Below are 19833 nucleotides of genomic sequence, written 5' to 3'. Positions count from 1 at the left end.
ATGACGGTTGTTTCCTACAGCATCCTTGTGACTGCTTTTCACTGTCGAAGTGTCCCCTTCCTGGCTCCCCTTTCTCAGTTGTCCCACCTATAAGCTAAATATTTTCTGTTTCATGGCCCTGCACAGGCTATGACCATTTTAGAGTGAGTATCTTCAGAAGTTCTTACATAGCCAGGATTGGGACACAGGTTCAAGAGTGCAAATACTTTGAACTGCCTTCCTCAAGTTCACTGTTTACCTCATTATCAGACTGGTAAAGGCCAAGTGGAAATGCAAAAATCCCAGTATGAAATATACTATTCTTGGGGCTGATTTTCAACTCAATGACTATGTTTAGAAAAGAGTTGGTATGAGACCACACCATGTACTGGACCATGTGCATTGTTTGCATTTATTCTACTTTAAATGGTTTCTTGCACCTCAAGCTCAATTTTTCACTTTTCATAAGTAAACATTTTAAAGAGTTCATACATTAATGACACATCATTAGGCAGGATCAGAACTAGTTCTGCTTAGGCAGTTACCTTGGACAGAAAAAAATGTTCAACCAGTGACTTTTCGATACATGAATTGGTTCCAGGCTTTAAAATGAAGAACACTTGCTACATTGCCAAACTATAGCAACTCTACAGCTAAGGTTAGAGATTTAAGACAACAGTGCTGTTTGAGGATGTTAGAAACTTTCCCACTGACTGTTTAGAAAAAGAGAAGCTCATTTTTTACAGTTTTAAGGCTTCTTTGCTCGCTACGGTAGAGTGAAAGGAAAGTATCATAGCGATGGGTGTAGTGATCTTGCGGTATCGACCTTGGGACATGCCGGGTCCACTAATGCACATCTATGACTTGTGCTGAACTGAGCAGAGGCTATAGACGCACTATCCAGGAGCACCCTGCACATACGCTATCCAGCGGGGTTTTGCAAGCCGCTCAAAAGAACTGTTGCATTAAATTACATTTAGCTTGAGCGATCAGCAGCTCATTGGTTGACCTCTGGCTCTAATTCTCAACTCCTAGAAGCATCTGACATAAAGAAAGCCCCTAGAGAAGGCACGGGGAAGGAAATAACTGTGCTAATTAAGCTCACAAAGTGCCTTGGAGAAGAGTGCTCCACTTCAAGGATACCCTGACATTTCTGACCTATTACAAGTTAAAGCAGCAGAGAAATTTCAGGAATTTAATGCGGGGTGTTTCATTGAGACATAGAGGAAAAGAAGTCAGTAGAATTTAAAACTGATTTCTCCCTTACAGCTAAAATATGTTAGCTTGAAAGACTTAATAAAATATTCTTAGCCACTAATGTGTCTTTATTTTGATTGTACAGGAGGTAAATCATCCTCATAAACATGGTGGAAAACCATGCTGGCCTGGTGTGCTTATGATGAATTCTTTGCTCACAGTACAAATGTAAATTCAATAGCCCTATTGCCATACCCTACTTAGCACTTAAAACACCGTTTCTCTAATTTATTTCCATCTTTTGAACTTAAGGGCACAGAGGAACATTTTGAATTTTACACATGATAAATACTTTGAGAGTGAACCTTTAAATATGCAGCCCATTTAATAATTCACTAAGTATCTTTCATCAAAAAAACTAATTAACTTCTACAGTGTCCTCATAGGAAAAATATATTGTTTTATCCATTTTAAAAACATAGTTAAACTGAGGCCTGAGAAAAATTAAGCAACTTATCAAGGTCAAAATGCAAGTTAGGTATACAGCTGGGAAGAGAAATCCTGAATCAGACTCCAGTATTTCCTTTCTGCCAATTTGTTGGTACTCCTTTCCTTGCGTATATTCAGACATGGTTCATCTGGATGTACCAATCATATAAGAACTGACAAATGGGAGATAACTCCTCTTCCTAGGTGGAGCCCCCAGGAAGAATTTCTAATTGCTCTTCAAATGAAAATGTGTGCACTGTTATGTAATTTGGGTAATAATTTTACTAGTAGGCAAAATCCAAGCCTCCTGTATTGCAAATAGCTTCCATTTTTAATTTGCCCTGTAAGCTGCTACCTGGGGTCTGTGTGTTACTGGGACAGACTTTCCATAGTCCTCTGTGTTGCTGAAGATAAACTGAATTGGTTGTGATTAACACAGGAGAGCTGCAACTAAGGAGTCTTTTCTATTCAGGTGGTTCTGCTCAGTATCTGGAATAAGACACTAACAATTGGATCAAGCCTCTCTAGACACATTTCTCTGTTTTTCCTGTTAGTGGGAACACAAAGGACTGGATATTCAATCTCTGCCACTCTGGTTTGTGCCCTGAGCTGTATCTAAACCATATACAGGGGCAACAGCTTACCCTGCTACTAGCTGAAAGACTTACTCCTTCTGTGGAAGTGACTGAGGAGCCAGAGAGGAATCTGATGAAGGACAGCCTACTGTTAACAGCATTTTCTCCCTCTGACCTCCTAGCCAGAGTGCTATCCTGCAGACAGAGTAATCTAGATCCCACTGAACGGGAGAAAGTTGACTGGGAAAGGCAGTGTGATCTGTGTTGACAGAGCTAAGGAAGAAAACAATCTAATTCTTGTGCTGCAAAGTACACTGGACCAAAATCAAAACGAGCACTTGGTTTAGTTACACTTGAGACTGGCTTCTAAAATATCTATCTGGGCCTCCTATTCTTTCTCCAGTTATGGACTCAGAATGCTGTACCTGGTGCCTTCACGCCACTCCTGCTGCCCTGCAATCCAGCTGGGGGAAATCTGTGCTCTCTGACTTGCACTTGCTCTGCATTTCCTAATGGCCTCATGTGCTAGTCTAAGCTGCCTTATAGGGTAATAAGCTATTTGCAGGTTTAATATGATAAGGAACACAAAAGAATTTATTTTGGCTGTTTTATTTACATAAAGAATAATAACTGGCTCTCCCTGTCTCAGTCTTGTGCTATTAATAAAGTCCATGTGAGGAATATACAAATTTACATCACGTGTGGAGCCTGTCAACATAACTAGTCTCTAGTTAGAATACTTTCCATGCTGTGTGTCTCCATATAGTCCATTTTCAGGGACATGTGACCCAGAAATGTGTCATCAAGACACATGTAGTCCACCGGACTGATGAAAGGAATTCAAGGGGAACAGAAGCAACAATGCTGCTTCTTTCAACCTCCACTCAGCTTGCTGCTACTGCTCTCTGCAAAAGTGAGCGAGACATGAAAGAGATGTTGGTGTCCTAAATTTGGCCCTCATTCTACCTTTCATACAACAGGCTTTTATACAATGCCATATCTTTCCAGAGTTTATTAAAAAAGGGAATTAAAAATGCATGGATGACAATTTTTAAAAGCAAATAATCACTCCCATGCAATAGCTGAAAGGCAAATTTTTTTTACCTAGAGACTCTGCAACTGGCATCACTGACATTTTTTATTGTCCAGTCAAAATGTTCAAAACAAAAATAAACAGAGTCCACAAAGAGAAAAATACACTGGATTTTAACATTCTTTCACAATTCATAACCAAAGCTGCGGTCAGCAACATGGAGCAAGAAAGATGTTTGGTTATAAAACACGACTTTAATTAGACAGTCTCACTGGTGTCTCATGGAATCCTTCCAAATTAAATGGATGTCCAAATCAGAGACATTCAGACTAAAGATGAAACATCACAAATAAGCTCTTTTGTCTAGAATAAATAGAACCAAAACAGTCAAATGCTCAGGAAGATAACTGATACAACATTGTTCCCTTGGGCATCTTTGTTAGTGATTAACCCAGCCTGTTTGAAATGCTTAAAACAATGAAACTGGTGGACAAGCTATTCTAGTCCGCTGGGCATGAACCTTCCTCCTAATCTCTGCTCACCAGGTCTCCCCACAGCCACATCCTTCTAACGCCCCACTTCTTCCTCCCAGCCTACAGCTGGTGAGTCACTCTATTTAATCAGCACTGCCATCAGGATATGCACCTACCAAATCAGGGCAACCCGTGATCTGGCTGCTGTGACCTCTGCCGTGCCTATTCCCACTTTGTTTATTACTTTCACTCATTGCGCCGAATCTAAACTTAGACTGTCAGCATGTTGGGGCAAAGATCGTATCCCATGTGGCATGAAGCCCCGGCACGCAGCCTCTGCGCTGTACACACCTTATGTAACTGTAATCATATTAACTGCACTAAGGGATGAAGGAAAGAAAGGGCCACAGTTCTAAGGCCTGATTAGGAGCCTTTTGAAATCAGGGATGAAACTCCACTGGCTTCAGCAGTGCTGGATCGGGCAGGAAGGATCTGATCCTGAAGGTCTTGCTGAGTGCCTCTTGGAGATCTGCATCTTCTCCATGGTAAGCGATTTCAACAGCAACTTTGCAGAACAAAGTCCTAAAGCCATCAAGCAGGTGTAAGAGACCCATAAACTCCTCCAGCAACATTTCTTAGAAAGTCACCTGTCATGAAAGACTCGCAAGCATTAAGCACTCTTGAGATCTAGGGGTCACCAGAGGATTTTTATCTTTCTCTCTACGGTTTCTTTGAAAAGAATAAAGCAGACAGAAGATAAAAAGTGAGATTATGTCACAGCAGAGGAATGTCTCTACTTACAGGAAGATAAGCCTTTTCCACCAAAGTCAAGAAGTCTTCAAAAGATGACTACGAGCCATTATGTACTACATTTTCATGCACTGCACAGAATTTCACTCAGCCTCTCCACTTTCTAGTCAGTGGTATCCTTTTATTTTATATTCTAAACTACATTATATCTTACATTATATAGCATAACTGATCTTAGGGTCACCTCCAAATCCAGCTAGTAATTAGAATACAGAGGAATATTAATGTAAGTGGCAGGACTCTTGATTATGTCAGATTGCCAATGGATACTTTAAAGAAGAAAACAGTAAAATCATGTCTTGGACATGGTCAGTGTTTGATTATCCATGGTTGGATTATCTAGGTTGTGGATTAACCAGCTCTGTCTTCCCCATACTCCCTCAGCTGCATCACAGCACTGCAGAAACCGTGATGCAGACTCTCACACCTGCTGGTCGTTTCCTGGTGCCTAAGGTTATCCCTGTGCTCTAAAGAAACGCGTTTACCACGTTTTCAAAGATGAATACACTAAATAGTCACAGTCTAACTGACATATGTTTTGTATTAACTGTGGGTAATCTTCCCCCTCCCTCTCCCTGCCCTTCTTCATTATCTGGATAACTGGCTGCAGACCTTCTCTGAAGGAGTGGTTTTGGAAGTCATCACAGGGGTGTATTAGGAAAGAAGGAGCTCAACTGTGCTAATTTCTTAATTATAACAGAAAGGTCTGATCATACCAAGTTTCTGCCTTTCAGACCCCTGTATTTCAGACCTTATTCTGCATCCTAGAGCGAGCTCTGACACTTGCACACAGAACAGGATCCCTCCTCTGCAGAGGTCACCAGCCCAAGTTTGCCTGGAGAACATCTGCACTTTAAACATGGATTTTGGTGAAGTTTGATGATGCAAAAATATATTGAAGAATCAGCCTGCCAAACAGCAGGGTAGGGATACGAGCAGCAGAGAGCTCCAGTTCTCCTTGCAAACATGCTGTTGTTTCAGGGGCCCTATTTGCATTTATGACGATAAGCAGCAGAGCAGCTTCCGAGTTCTCAGGCACTTTTGGGTTCTGCAGCAGCAGGAACTCCTTGCTCATCTGGGTGGAGCTGAGAGCCCCAGGCTAAAAAACTGACTGGTCACTATCCAGACCGCAAGGATTTCAAAACATATGGTATCCATGGGCCGGGTCTACCCACTTGCAACACATTGCTTTCTCCCTATGCTATCTACTCTCTTCCAAAAATCCCACAATTGCCTCTATTGCAACTTAGCTCAGCTTCCTTCTCTGAAGGGAAAAAACACACTGCACTTTTGGACCATATCTGATATAACAAGCCTGTTCTCACTTCCTGAACTCTCCTTTAACTATAGCCCAGGGAGTCAGCGAAGGGATAAATTACACTGAGCTGCACAGACACCATCTCCACACTGTATTCATGGGTATCCAGAGAGAAAGTGATCTCACACATCTCTAGAAGCAGTGGGGGGAAAAAAGAGATCTGACTCAGAGCTACCTAGGAAGAGTCAGCTGAGGCCTCAGGAATATCTCAGACCAGGGGAATTAACCAGTTTCTTTGGAGCTGAACAAGGTTCTCAACTCATGCACTCAAGATTAACAAAAAGAAAGCATATTTTTGCATTATTTACCCAGTGACATAACTGTATTTCACATTATTTCAAGATATCTCTTTGTAGCCATACTGTAGGAGGAAGTGAGGAAGCAGGGTTTGTAGTCATTTGCGATTAACAGGAGGTGAAGAGTTGGCTGAAAATGCACATCTATGAATTATTAATTAACCATAGACCCTTCCTTTCCTAGATTCTATTTATTCTGATCCTGAAAAAGCCTTTCCCTCTGTTACACTGTTATCTCCCTGAGATTTGTTTATTTACTTAGTTATTAACAGTCAGGTATGTAAGGGATTGTACTTTGCCTTCTATTGGATAACGCTGCTGTAAGTTTCCAAAGGAAAGTCCCCCTGTATCAGCCACAGCACATTCAGTTTGGAACTGTGACTTCTCTGAAATATCTAGTGATATAAATTCTTGGAACAAAGGGGAAAGGAGCCTTATGCCATACACATGGGAGCATGGCTAAACACAGATAACACATGTTGGCTTCAAGAGACTGCAACAGCAAGTTTTTTTCTTGCTTTCATCATGTAAATGTCTATATATGGGGAGTTACTTGAAATCATGTGATTTCCTGAAGTTCAGCTTCCTCTGTTTGTAAACATGTGTAAGAATTTCACTTTCTGATTCCTGGAGACTTCAAGCAAGGTGCTTCTCATGAAATTTTTGCACTACAAAAATTTGTCCTTGTGAAAACATTTCTCTTAACTTTTGCTAAACTTTCAAAACTGCGTTATTTAGCCATAGCCTTCCTTAACAAAGCTTGGGTGCACCGGAATGAAGGTATGAAATTTGATAAATTTCATTATTTATAATGACATTGTCATCAACAGAAAAAAAATGATAATTAGCTGCACTCAGCTGCATTTTCTCTGAGAATTTCAGCATGTTAAAAATGTGGGAGAACTGACTCCCTCCCTTGTGAGAGGAACACAGTATAAATCCTGCTGATTATTTGTGCTGAGAGTGGTATCTACAACTCATTTATTATATGAGAGTACAGAGCTCTGGTACTTTGTTAGCAAAGTGCCGTTAACATAGCAGCTGGCTATGCTGCAGACACTCTGCAAAAAGGGTGGAAATACTTTAAATATAGTTTTTCTCACTGTATTTTAGTATTTCTTCTTTGAACATACGCCCCTGTCTGATGAAACAATCTCACTGAGTCCAGCAGGACCAAAATGAAAGTCTTAGCTGCAGCTGGAATTCAGAAATAGATATTGTGCAGCACTGAGAAATACTGTAAGTCATTAAAGGATTCTTTTAAGGAATCTGGAAACGACTCCCCTGCTGTTGTTCAGTCTCCTGTTATTGAAGGCCACATTTTCAAATCACTCTCAGAAAGAGATTGCAGGTTATTAATTAGCATTTGCTATTACATAAAATCAGAAACATAGGAATAACAATTCGACAGAAACCAAAACACGTTAGACCCCACCCCAGGTGTAAAACCCCCATTTCACAAATGGTCTGTGTTAGATTACTGCCCATGCCTGGATCTGCCATGCTTTACCCAGCTCCACCACTGGACCAGCTGCAGCAGAAAAATCCCTACCTGGCAGCCTGTGTTTGCATAAACTAAGAAGAGATGACAATATACAGGGAAGGGGACGGGAGATGAGGATAGCAATAAATAAGATGATGCAGACTAGATGAAACTTGAAAGAACATGTTGAGACCTTATCCTAGATCGATTGTTTCAGTTAGCTAAGCTTCGCAACTGCTCCACCCTTCTGATAAACTAAAACGAATCCTGCTTCATTTCAATGCTGTTCATATTCAGACTTACGTGCACGTCTGGCTGTCTCTAGGATATACATTAGGAAACTAATGGAAAGCTCCTGATAGCATCAGCCAGATAAGACGGCTGATGTTCCCTCTGCAGCCCAAAATGTTGTAAAAATACAAAATAATATTTTGGGCTGGGATGACTCAGAAATTAGCATCAACTTGCCAACTTGGAAGGCCCTAGGATGTTTGCTTCGAATAGTATCTTGGTAACAAATTCATACGTCGCATTCACATACACAGATCCATACATAATGAGATTAAAGGTCACAGCTCCTTAGAAGAAGCCCTGTTAATACTGGAGTATAAAAAGCTGTCTGCTGTCTACAAATAGAAAACTTTATACTCCAAAGGCATTTCATTAAGTGAATTGATCTGGTTTTGCTGCTATATTCTGTAATAGCCGGTAGCAAGAAGAGCCCTTTGTTTATTTTTTTTCATGTCTTTTATTTGGCATTGTCGTCATGCCTGGCTTTCAGCTGGGAGCATTACATTTTCTGTAAAGGACTTACTTACTCTGAAGATTACAGATTTTGGATAGGCTGAAAACACATTTTTTGTACAGGGAAATTTCCCTTTTGCTATCTAGAGGCTCCATCAGGAGGGTAGGAATGGGTCCTTACATTATGTATAGACAGTTGACATGTGAACCAGATAACAATTTATTTTAAGGACAGCATCACCACAGAGATGGGCTCTATAATCAGTAGCAATAGGAGGAATTAAGAATGGGAAAATTTATACTGCATATGTGAAATAAAAATTCCTGACAGTCCAAAAGAAAAATTCCCCTGGGAAGGGGATGTCATATACCTTGAGATGTTTATGGAGAGTGCCTAGAAAACAAACAAACCAAGCCACTAACAGGAGTACATTGGAGATTAAGCATACATAGAGAGATAGACTTGGACAACTACAGGACTAGATTATTACTGCACTAAGGCCCGCAATCATTTCAGTCACGGCACAGGCTGCCAATGAATATCCTGTAAAATGCACCTAGACACTTTACTTTGGATGGTCACTAATCGCATGTGAAAACTGACAATTTCAAACATCATGATGAGATCTGCACTTTTTTCCCCTGAGTTATTTTGCAGCCTGGAAAAAAGCACTGGGGGAAATGTCTGGGAAATGACTCCACTTCTGTGCCTGCTAATGTCACATGCCTTGATGTGAAAAATTGGTCTAGCTGAAATGATATATTCTGAACTTACCGTTAAATATAAGTTATCAGTTTCTTAAATTAAAACACAATATGCTTTGGAAGTCAAAACAAACCTCCACATGACTGGAGCAGAAACCTAATATTTGATTTCTATGCATTTGACATGAAATACAGAAACCTGTGATTTAAGGTTCTGCATGTTTCACTGAATTCAAAATAGCCTTAAGGGCAGTTCCCAAAACTACAGATAATTATGAAAATAAAACCCCACATTTCTCAAACAAACCGAAGGCTTGGTTTAAACCCTGAAGAGAAACTTGTGGAGACTGGTCCAGACTGGATCACCAGAACAAGAGATAAGGGCTGGTTCTGCACCAATCTGGTCATGTCTGAAGCACGCCTGTAATTTTACACATGAATGCTCTCTATGGCTTCAGTAAGATTATTCCTGCGCTTAGAGATATGCACGTAAAAGTCTCAATTGAGTCTTACTTACAAATTCAGGCTGAAGCATCTTGCAAAATTAGGTGCCTTCAAGAGCAGTTTCCAGGGCCCAAGACACAGAAGCCTGAGGATTAGGCATCATTCGCTTGACCGATTAGCTGCTATTTAGAGCTGTACAGGATTACCAGTACGACACAGGTACAGGCATGGCATAAGCTCATTTAGTCACAAAAAGGCTCACCAAGTCCTCAACTTGCTAGAAACAAACAGCAGCAGAAAGTTTCCTCGCTCAGAAGTCCAGGTCTCCCCCGTCAGTGGGCTGAAGGCTCAGGACACCCTGTCCTTCCTTGCTCTCAGGGTCTCACTCACAACACCTTCTCCTGGTTTCCTCTCTCTCTAGTGCCTATGGCTCCCGGTCGATATTTTAGTCCCTGTTATAGCAATTGGGGCAACCTGGCTCCGCCTTCCCCTGCAGCCTAGTACCTCTGGCACTGGCTCCCGGCACCTTACGGGGCACTGGAATGGGACCACTTGCTCCATCTCTGAGCCTGAAGCCCACCAGCCTGGAGCTGTGAGGCTGCAGCTGGATGCAAAGACCTCCCTTTCCATCAACGCCTTTCAGCATAACACTACTAAACAAATACCACACAGTCCTATTGACTTTACCTCTCCATTGTAGCCAGCACGTAGCCACAACTAGGCATTGCATCACGCAGACTTAATGTTTGCTTTTCGACGATGGCCTATGTTGGCTTATTAACCTCTGGGCCCATTTCCTGTCCCTGACATGAACCTGTTCTATTGCTATACTCCCTCCTAATTGCCCCAAATCACTGCTTGCCTCCTCCATGCACTGGGATGGCAAAGAGAGTTCTGTGGACATTGCTCAAAATATCCATTTCACGGTACTGACACTCCTCTTGTACAGAAGCTAATTTGGTATTATAAAAGCCCACAGGACTTACAGGTGCTCTGTGTGTTTTCTGAGATTTCCAGAGGGGAGTTCACCAGGTTTCCACAAGCCTCGGAGGCTTGGCTACAAGGAGACTCGCACTGCTAAGACCCCGGCAAGGGAGGCCCCACAGCAACCCAACGCTCACAAGGTGGTTCTTCGGGGCTCTCCGAGACGTAGGCCCTTTTAGCAGCAGTAACCAAGGCACTGCAAGTCCCTGGGCAAGGCTGAATGTTTACACCACTAACAACTGCTTATTACTGCTTAGAGTCTGACTTGCAAAATTTCCAATATTCAACATTTAGCGACTTTTAACAGACTTGCTAAAACTTTAAAATATTTTCCTTAAGAATGACAGAACACAATGTCAATAATGTAAGCTATAAAAATTTTCAGTTCTGCTTGTATTTTCTGCATTCTTTCACAGCATGAATATTATAAAGAAACCACAGAAGTTTCAAATAACAGTGGTTTTCTTTTAACATATATAAATTCATGGCCTAGCCTGGGTGGTTTCTGAAACACAGGGACAGTAAAAGAGGCTGTTAGGAGACTCACTCAAACACATACCACCTTATTTCTGCCTACACATTAATTGTATACACATTAATCTGGCCACACAGTAATTCCACCAAAAATTACATTAGCCTGCACACTAAGAGATATGGCTCAGCACCAGGGGCTCCTCACAGAAGAGGAGCTCAGCTTTGCCCCTTGAACCTCATGGGAGGGGAACCTGACCTTCCACATTCAACTCTAAAGCGTCACTACAACCTTAGAAAAGCTCCATCTCTTCAACACTGTTGAATCTTATTTTTGCTTGGCAGATCCTGTTTCCCACAGACCTGCCTCTCCTCTTCTCCTCGTCCCACATCCTTCTCTCCAAAGAGTCTCCCTTGCTCCCATCTCCCTATTTATCTTGGGCCCATTTCCAGAGATCTACTTTTAAAAAATACAGCAACATCCTATAAACAGGCTAGTCTTGCCAGCTTTAAAACTCACTCGAGTTACTGTTTCTGAGGCAGCACAGAGAAAAAAGGATATTCCAAGGGGACCCTCTTGACATGACCACTCATCCATCTAGATCAGCAGTTCCCAAGCTTTTCGGCTTACGACCTCATTTCCGGGCTCGTGATCTCTCTTCTGTCAGTGCTTCTTGGGGTTGTGACCCTAACTTTGGAAACTTCTGGGCTGGATCAGTCCAAAATGACGCCCCAAGAATAATTTTCTAATTGGTGCCATGTTTGTTTATGCTGCTGAGTGGCGTGATTACCCTGAAGTTCAGGTTTGAACTTGTCTCTTTGCTTGTTTTCATAAGTCTGTAAGGAATTTCTGGGTGTCACTCAGCCAGCAGATAGTGAACTCTATAACTTTTGACTGTTCTGGTTAGAGACAATTATATCCCAACTGACCTGGTATGGCATTAAACAGTTGGCTCTAAAGTTCAGCTATGCCTGGATGAAGCAGGGATCTTGCTTCTCTGCAGAGTCTGGAAAGATCACTGTTTTCTATAGTGGCATAGAGTGATCATTCAGATATAATAGTTGCTATACCCAAAATAGTCCTTATACAGTAACATGGTTTCATCTACTGCACTGTGCATCTGTACTGCCTCACGTATGCGTACTATTGGATGAACTCTAATAGCCTCTTCATATCAGTTTGTCTTTATGGTCATTGAGAATTTGTGGTTAGTGCAGCATTATTCAGTTTTCTAACTCTGTTTTGTCATCTTTGTTCACTGATAAAAGGTGGGAAAAAATAAAGCCAAAATAGACAAGGATTTTATAAACTCTACCAAAAATGTTAAGTTTTCAGAATATTTGCAGTTTGGATGTGCTACAGCTAGCCCTGCTTCGGAATCTCCCTGAAATTAAAGTTACTGGGAATTTTTTAACTAGCCATTTATCATATTTTCACATGATATGTCTACTCAGTCTGTTTGTCTCTCCTTAGAGTTGGTTCCCACGCTACTGCATTAAAGGCTGGTTCCTTTAGCTTCCCTGTCCACAGAATTTCTCTCACCTGGTATTCTCTTTCTCTAAGCCTAAAGCAGTTGTTTGATTTCTATTTGACCTCAGCGTATACGAATGTTACTATTTTTCAATGCAAACAGCCAAGAGATATCTGCCTAGATACCCCAGGCTGGAATTTGGGGAATGTAAAGTGGAAGCTAAGCAGTACCAACAGCACCTGGGAGCAGCCAGCCTTCATACCTGCCCTGGGAAAACATAGAATATAAATCTCAAGTCCAAGAGTGACCGATTAATATGAGCATATGAAAGGATCTACTGCCATCCATGCAGTTGAGGAGGATCAAGTTACTGAAGACCAGCAGAGGAGATAGAGAGAAGAAAGATATTTGGGGCTTGTGGCTTTGTGCCACTTGGGCATCTGTGAGTACATAAGGCAGTTGGGTATAATCCTTTTTTGCAAGTATTCAGTCTCCATATGAGGTTTAAGCATCTGACTTTGGTTGCTGCCAATAAAAGAGATTAGGCTGAAAATGTTTCAGCATGAAAGACAACCACTGAAGCCAACATCAGGGCTTCTCTTTCTCTCAGATAAGCCCCATAGCCTAGCAGTGTAGGACAGCAAATGAGGAAAACCAAGTCATGCTTTGTTAGACTGAAACTTCGTAAAAGCCAGAGCACAACAGCAGCAAGGAGAAGTCCCCCTTTGAGCCTGTACTGATCTGCACAAGATCATCACTCTTCTGGTAACACACAGAGTTTTCAGGATGGCTGCTGATTCCTACTGAATTGCAAGAGGTCTTCTCTCTTTCTCTCTCTCTCTTCCAGTGTTTGGTTGCTCATATTGCTGCTTGTAAGAGGGCGCCAAGGTCAGGTTTGCCTTCCCCTGTGCCTTTATGAAACGGAGAGCTGGTGGAGACATCAAAGGGATCAGGCTCAAGAAGCTGTTGTGGTTATGCCACCAACCTGAGTGTACTCTGAAAAGTCTCTGCTGCAGACTTGTCCAGTTTCATCCATGGGGTTTTGGATGGCCAGTAAATTTCAGGTTTGCGGAGTTTTTTCTGGTTGTTGTGGACAGTTTTTTTTTGTTTGGATATACTCCAAGTAGGGTGGAAACAAAGTGTTCTGCATTTCCTCTGAAGAATAAATTCTGAAAAAAAGAACTGGAAACAGCAAGAGTTGCCAGTCTTCCTCTCTCATGGATTCTGGATGTAGAGCAGCTTTGCCAGTGGTTTGCTCCATTACCTGGCATATTATCATTCTAGAGTGCCCAGGCTCTTTCCAGAGAGGATGGAGCACTGGATATATCCTGAGTCTAATCTAATTGGATACTAATCCAATCTCATGGTCAGAAAATGTGCATCTATATGAATAACCCTCTATATAAAGGAAAAACTGTAGGGCTAAATAGAGAACAGATACCAAAATCACAATCATCTTACTCATCCTGGTAATATATGTCAAAGAAGGGTGAGTGCTCCACAACTCTGCATAGACTAGATGGAATTTAGCAGAAAAAGCTGGTGGACAACTGAAAACATTTTGACTAGTATAGGAGATAAGTCTCCCTTTGGAAGAAAAGGCCCAGTATCAAAGGTTCAGGGCTGAAAAACTGACTGCATCTCTGTCATTGTAGCTATGTGGCATCCAACTAATAACTGGGTTGTTTCTGCTGTTCCAGAGAAACCACCAAACAGCATGTGGAAATGCTGGAAGATGGTAGAATCGATCTTATCAGACACATTCATGATTCTCCCCTAGTGGCAAAGTCATATGCCTTATTGACCATTTTCCTGGAATCTGACACTGGCAAAAATGTGTTAGAAAAAAGTGGATGCCAAAGGATAAGGAGTAGAATTCAGATGGGTCTCCATCATGCTTTTAGAAGAGACATATAACCATAGCGGTTCACATCATTAAATGTCCACAGGCATCTCCTACCACTACGAGCTGAGACAAGACTCCAGTGGATATCTTCAGTGTATGTATTTTAGACTTTGGGGTACCAAAAGACCTATCCTGACTAAGAATAATTTGGGGAAGAAATGTTAAGCAAAAGATTAAAGTGCTTTTGAACAAACTAAACCTTGCATACAGTCACATAGCACATGCAAAGCAAGGGATAAAGAGGAAGTCTAAAGTGAACTCTGCTGGCTACTCTGAGAACCATGCCAGAGGAATAATAGCTGGACTGGCATTTCTTGGTAAGGCTCACACTGCCAGTGACTGTACACAAAATGATGCTAAGGGACTCTGGCTGCTCAATTTATCATAAGCAAGATAATAATGCTTGCTCATTTTGCTTATATATCAGTTCTGAATCTGTGCCCATTAACCATACAAATCATATAGAAGGAAAAAAAACAGCTTGTGAGAGAATCTTGCAAAGTGGCATGGGAATACAATAAAAATTTGTCATTCTGAGTAAGAATGACTATCAGAAAATTCAGGGGGCCTCCTGTGTGATCCTGTCCTTATCAAAGGGAGAGGATCTAGACAAAATAAGATCCTATTGGTGAAGCTAAAAACAAAAACAACCCCCCCCCCACATAGTCCTTGAAAGGAAGGAATGAACCCTTTGAAATAAAAACAAGGATGGAAAAGGAATAATTCACCACAGTTTGTTACCTCTTGCCCTTAGGTAGTACATCACTCCCTAAACCAACCCAGCAGAAAACAGATGTGGAAAACAAGTGCAATCAGGTATCAAAATAAGAACAGTGAGTCTTATTCCACCAATTTTCAGAGTGAGTAAGAAGCTTAACTCTATTAAATGATGGTAACAGATCACATCTGAGACACTGACACTTCAGCCTGAAAGACAGAAACATTCTATCTACATTTGGGAAATAATGATCGTGCAAACTTGGAGGCTGATGACTGAATTAAGACAACTTTCATTGAAGGTGCTGAAAGGTATGAATGCCAAAACAAGACCAGGGTACCTGAAATTAGTAATGCACAAGACGATGAATCAACAAAACAGCCCAGTGACTCTGGAGTCAAACAGGGAGAAGAGAGTTGCCAGGACATATGTATATGAACGTGTACTTGAACGTGTTTACATCCAGCATAGCATTATCCACATTTGTCACATGCAAAACCAGAGCCTATTTCCGTACAGTACCCCACAGGAATGCTGCAATATTGCCTTATGACATGGTATTGACTCATGAGACAGGCACTTCTCTAAACGGAGCGCTCCCTAATGCCAGATAGTTTCAGACATTGCTTCTTTAGTGGATGCTTTTTTAAATAGCTTGCTGACCAGTGACTTGGAGTCACATACTTATGCAATTGATCATTCAGAGACTATTTCACAAATTCTTTGGGAAAACATTCAGACTTAACTAGATAAATAGAGCTACACTCATCACAGAATCTCCCGTCTCTGCTTGGAACAAACTGAAGACAGGGGGAGATGTTTCCACAGTCAGTACCAGAGCTGCGACTAAGGAGTGAGAGAAAGGTGCTTACCTGTATGTTTGAAGTCAAGGACTACTGTTAACAAGCCAAATGGCCAGAATAAGTGGTCAGTGAATTAACACAACTGTTAAGACGGAGATATTTAGAGGGTGAGGGTACAGAAGTGGAAGAGAGTGCTGGGATTATATTTGGCCAGCTTCTGTTGTTTCAAGAAATGGATCTCTACAGAAGAGGTAATGGAGACAAGTCAGGGACACAGATGTGCCAGGATGGGCAGAGACAGAGACGGCCACAGCTAAACCCAAGGGGGTGGTGAAGACAGCTGGGTGGGCTCAGTCACCTCACGTGAAGAGCAGCAGGGACTCCCATTGCCACTGGCCAGTTCCTGCCTGTAGCTGGTGGGGTGCAAAAGGAGCTCAAGGCAATGGGATTTGAGTGAACTGCACTGGTCTGCTTTTAGATCTCATGTTTTATTACCTTCCAGATTTACAATGGGTCACTGGTCTGGGAGCATTAGCGTATCTGTGCAAAAGCCGTTCCCTGTTTCCAGCTATTCTATTTGCATACATGTGACAAGGACAGGAAGGGAGGCATGGCAGCTTTAGAGGAATAAAGTGACTTCTGGATCCTTGCAGGTGCTTACCTTTTGTCTGGTGTGGATAAGAGCACCCTGAAGCTGTGAATTGTGCTGTTTCTCAGTGCCCATGATGGGCCTTACTGCACTGCATTCAGTTATGGCCCATTTGCAGTGTCCCTGTGCCCTTATGCAGTGTTTCACTTAGCTGGGAAAGTCCCCTTGGACATGAAGTATTGCAAGTGGATTGCTTTCCCCTCTCCTGCCCCCTTCCTACAGTCCCTGAAAGCGTTCAGGGCAGCATAATAGGGACTAAGTGTGAGTAGGAGTCAAGCCCTGCCCCAAGAGTGACTGAGAAGAGGTTTGTTAAATAAACTGGCGGCTCAGACTGGTAAAGGAGGAAGGAGACCACGTGTCTTCAGTTACGTCCAAGATTGCCATGGACCTAGAGCAAATACTCTGGAAGGCAACAGGAATTCATTAACAGGAATTATATCTATTCTACCAAAATCCTGAGATCTACTGCACTGCAAGTTCCCACACAACTAAACCTCAGTACACCTCAGTTTTTGAAAACCTGGAGCGGGACTGACTATGTAGCTTTCTGCCAAGCACCACGCGCCTAAGGCTGGAAGCAGTCACCTTGTCCACCTCAGGCATCTCTGCGTAGCTGGTCTGATTCATTCTCTTAGGTGTACCTACTCTCTCAGTGAATTTTAAAGAACATTTAGGCACCCATAATTAGACCTCAGAACTGAACTGAAGTTAAAAGGCTAAAGCAAATGGTGCAAATATTCCTCCTCTTCACTGTCAAAACATGTGAGGCGGAGAGGATACAAAGGAGTGCAGTGAATTCTAATACTTGATCAGAGGCCGCCGTAAAATTCCTTGTGGAAACAAGAGACCTATTATGTTTATCACAAATTTGTTAAGTGAAGTTAATACCCTGGGCATTGACCCTGCCTCATATGTCCCTAGTAAAGCTACCATGCTTTCCCACTAAGATTTTACAGCAGAAGAGATAACACACAGTTGATAACCCATTATAACCAGGTGCTTTTCTTCTTCTGCCTGTCCCTACGGCCCCCACCCCTTTGTAGCAGGGAAGATAAGGCTCCCGCCAGAGAGCTTGTTTCCAATGTCAGCCTGTAACTAGCTTATGCCCAAAGAAAAAGAGTCTGATCAGCCATTGTGGTCTTTATCCCGGCAGTTGAATAGCCTGTGTGAATATCAACATTATCATAAATCATTCAATTGCTAGAAGTCATTTTACCCTCAGAAGGATCTGAATAGCAACCATTTCTAAATCCTTATGTACATCCATTTACAGCAGCTGAGCTGTGGGAATAGATAGACCTATTTTTTTCAGTTAGCATGACAATCAAGCCATTCCTCATTTAAGAGTGAATTCATTTGCCCTGGTATTAGTCCCAAATAATAGTTCTAGAAATTGATATGTAATCTCCAGCTGAAACTAAGATCAAGCTGAGGCTGCCAAACTCCTTTATTCCTCAAAACACATTAAAGCCCCTAGCCAGATTCTGATCTTGGTGTGAATCTGAAAACACTGTATTAAACTGAAAAGCCACTGTTTTGAATGGTGTTTCTCAGTAGCTCCAGCATAGCCATGAAGATCAGAATCTGTCCTTAATATCTCCATGCACTAGTACTGTGCAGAAACTAGCTCCAAACTATTAATAGCTCACACTATATATATACGCACATTGCAGCTTCCAAAAGAATATTTTATCTTTCAGGAGGACAATGCGCTCAGAAATGTAATAAAAGGCACAGTTTTGTAAAAAAAAAAAAAAAAAAAAAAAAAAATCTGCTCAAACCCTTAACCTGGAAGAGTGGCCCCACACTGCCAATCAGATAATAAGCTTAATTCTTACATCACACTTTATTTGTAGCTCACTGCGTGGTTAATGGTTACAGCTTATCTAACAGGAGAAATGTGAAACCCGAGTTTTAGAACAATAGAAACATGCCTGTCACCAGCGCTCTGCCAATGAATCATGTCCCTGCAGTCAAGTTCTCCCAGAAGGTCATTTGTAACAGAAATCCATCTATGCCTCTAGCTGGCAAAATGCTGAAAAGTGTTTCTCAATTTTGCCCTAATAAAACGTCAAGCAGATCAATTACCAGAACAATTTCACTGCATAGTATTTTTAAGTTCTGTTGACTGCAAAACTTAATAGCAAAGGTTACCAAGTGAGCAGGCCTGCTTGCTTCTGCACCTAGGATTATAGAGTTTTTTAATTTTGTGCTAAATTCAACGTATCTAAAAAATAAGCTTTCACAAATGTTAAGACAAAAGTGACTTACTGTTATTTTTCACATTTCCAAAAAAGAAAGACATATTTTTAAACACAAAGTATTTTGCTCCCACAGCATTAAGAACTGAAACCCTGCAGGAAGACAGTAAAGCATCTAAAAAGAAATCCACACGAAACAGAAAGTGACACTCACACTTTCTCTTTCTTGCCCAGACAGGGAGAAATGCAGGACAAGGACAGGTTAAGTACAAAAAAGTCAGGTATTAACTGAGTCACAAATACAGAAACTGCTTTTGCTAGTATATATTATTTTAAAGTAACATTTTCACTGCTGTGTTTGCAGCTTAAAGAGAAAAATCTCTTCTGCTGCACTTGCAAAAAAGCTCCAGATTTTCTGAAAGAGGGAAAAGAGCAGATGATGGGGGGGAAGCTATTCTTTTAAGAAGAATGTCACTGGCACAAACAGCTGGCAGTTGGTGGCGTATTATTTATATGAGCAGTTGCTCATGTTTTTTAACTGATAAGAAAGCGATATCTCATTTGCAATTCAGGTGAGGAACATGAGAGGCTCTGCAGCGCCGCTGGCCCCTGGGCCATGTTTCTTATCGGATCAGAAACATCTGTCACGGTGCAAATGAATTCATTATAAAAGCACATCAAATGTGCAGTTTCAGAATGAGACAGCGGTCTGCAAAGAAACCAAAAAACCAGCCTCCCCCTAAAAATGCTGGGATGGTCTGTCTCATTTTCACCAGTTGGGAAGAGGGGAAGCATGGAGTGGGAGAGGGAGGGGGGAGAGGAGAAAGAGAGAAACCTTGGAAATGTCATGATTATAAATTATCCTTTTTCTATTAACTGTCTGAGAATGGGCTTCCTCAGGAGGGTTTGGCGTTTCACACGCAGAGTGTGCAGCCACCCTGCAAAACGATTATCACCTCACTCCGCATTGCCTTCTCTGCTCCCGCAGGCTGCGAACGGTCCCAAACGTAACCCTGTCTTTTGTGGCCCAGGTGACTTTAGTCGAGAAAATACCAATGGGCTGGGGAAGAAAGGGTGCGCGTG

At 41.8% G+C, this 19833-nt stretch overlaps 1 protein-coding gene and 1 long non-coding RNA gene across 4 annotated transcripts in view; one reads left to right on the top strand and one right to left on the bottom strand.

Annotated features, from left to right (window-relative positions):
* Window positions 1-19833, bottom strand: part of SLC6A6 (solute carrier family 6 member 6) — a 236526-nt gene that overhangs the window by 112568 nt on the left and 104125 nt on the right. The window contains exon 1 of one of the 3 annotated variants that reach the window (XM_067303345.1): window positions 9620-9636. The exons of 1 other annotated variant lie outside the window; for it this stretch is intronic. The gene's annotated coding sequence lies outside the window, so the exon portion shown is untranslated. Of the gene's footprint in view, window positions 1-7956; window positions 7970-9619; window positions 9637-19833 lie in introns of those variants that run through there. One more of the 3 variants, XM_067303343.1, reaches the window with a different exon arrangement.
* On the top strand, window positions 6544-19583 carry LOC136993169 (uncharacterized). Its single transcript, XR_010885380.1, has 3 exons — window positions 6544-6950; window positions 13321-14473; window positions 15134-19583. It is a non-coding gene; the product is annotated as an uncharacterized lncRNA (long non-coding RNA).

Source organism: Apteryx mantelli, chromosome 12, assembly GCF_036417845.1.
Source record: "Apteryx mantelli isolate bAptMan1 chromosome 12, bAptMan1.hap1, whole genome shotgun sequence".
NCBI lineage: Eukaryota > Metazoa > Chordata > Aves > Apterygiformes > Apterygidae > Apteryx > Apteryx mantelli.
The sequence above is the reverse complement of the archived record's forward strand: the minus strand, read 5'-3'. Positions and strand labels throughout refer to the sequence as shown.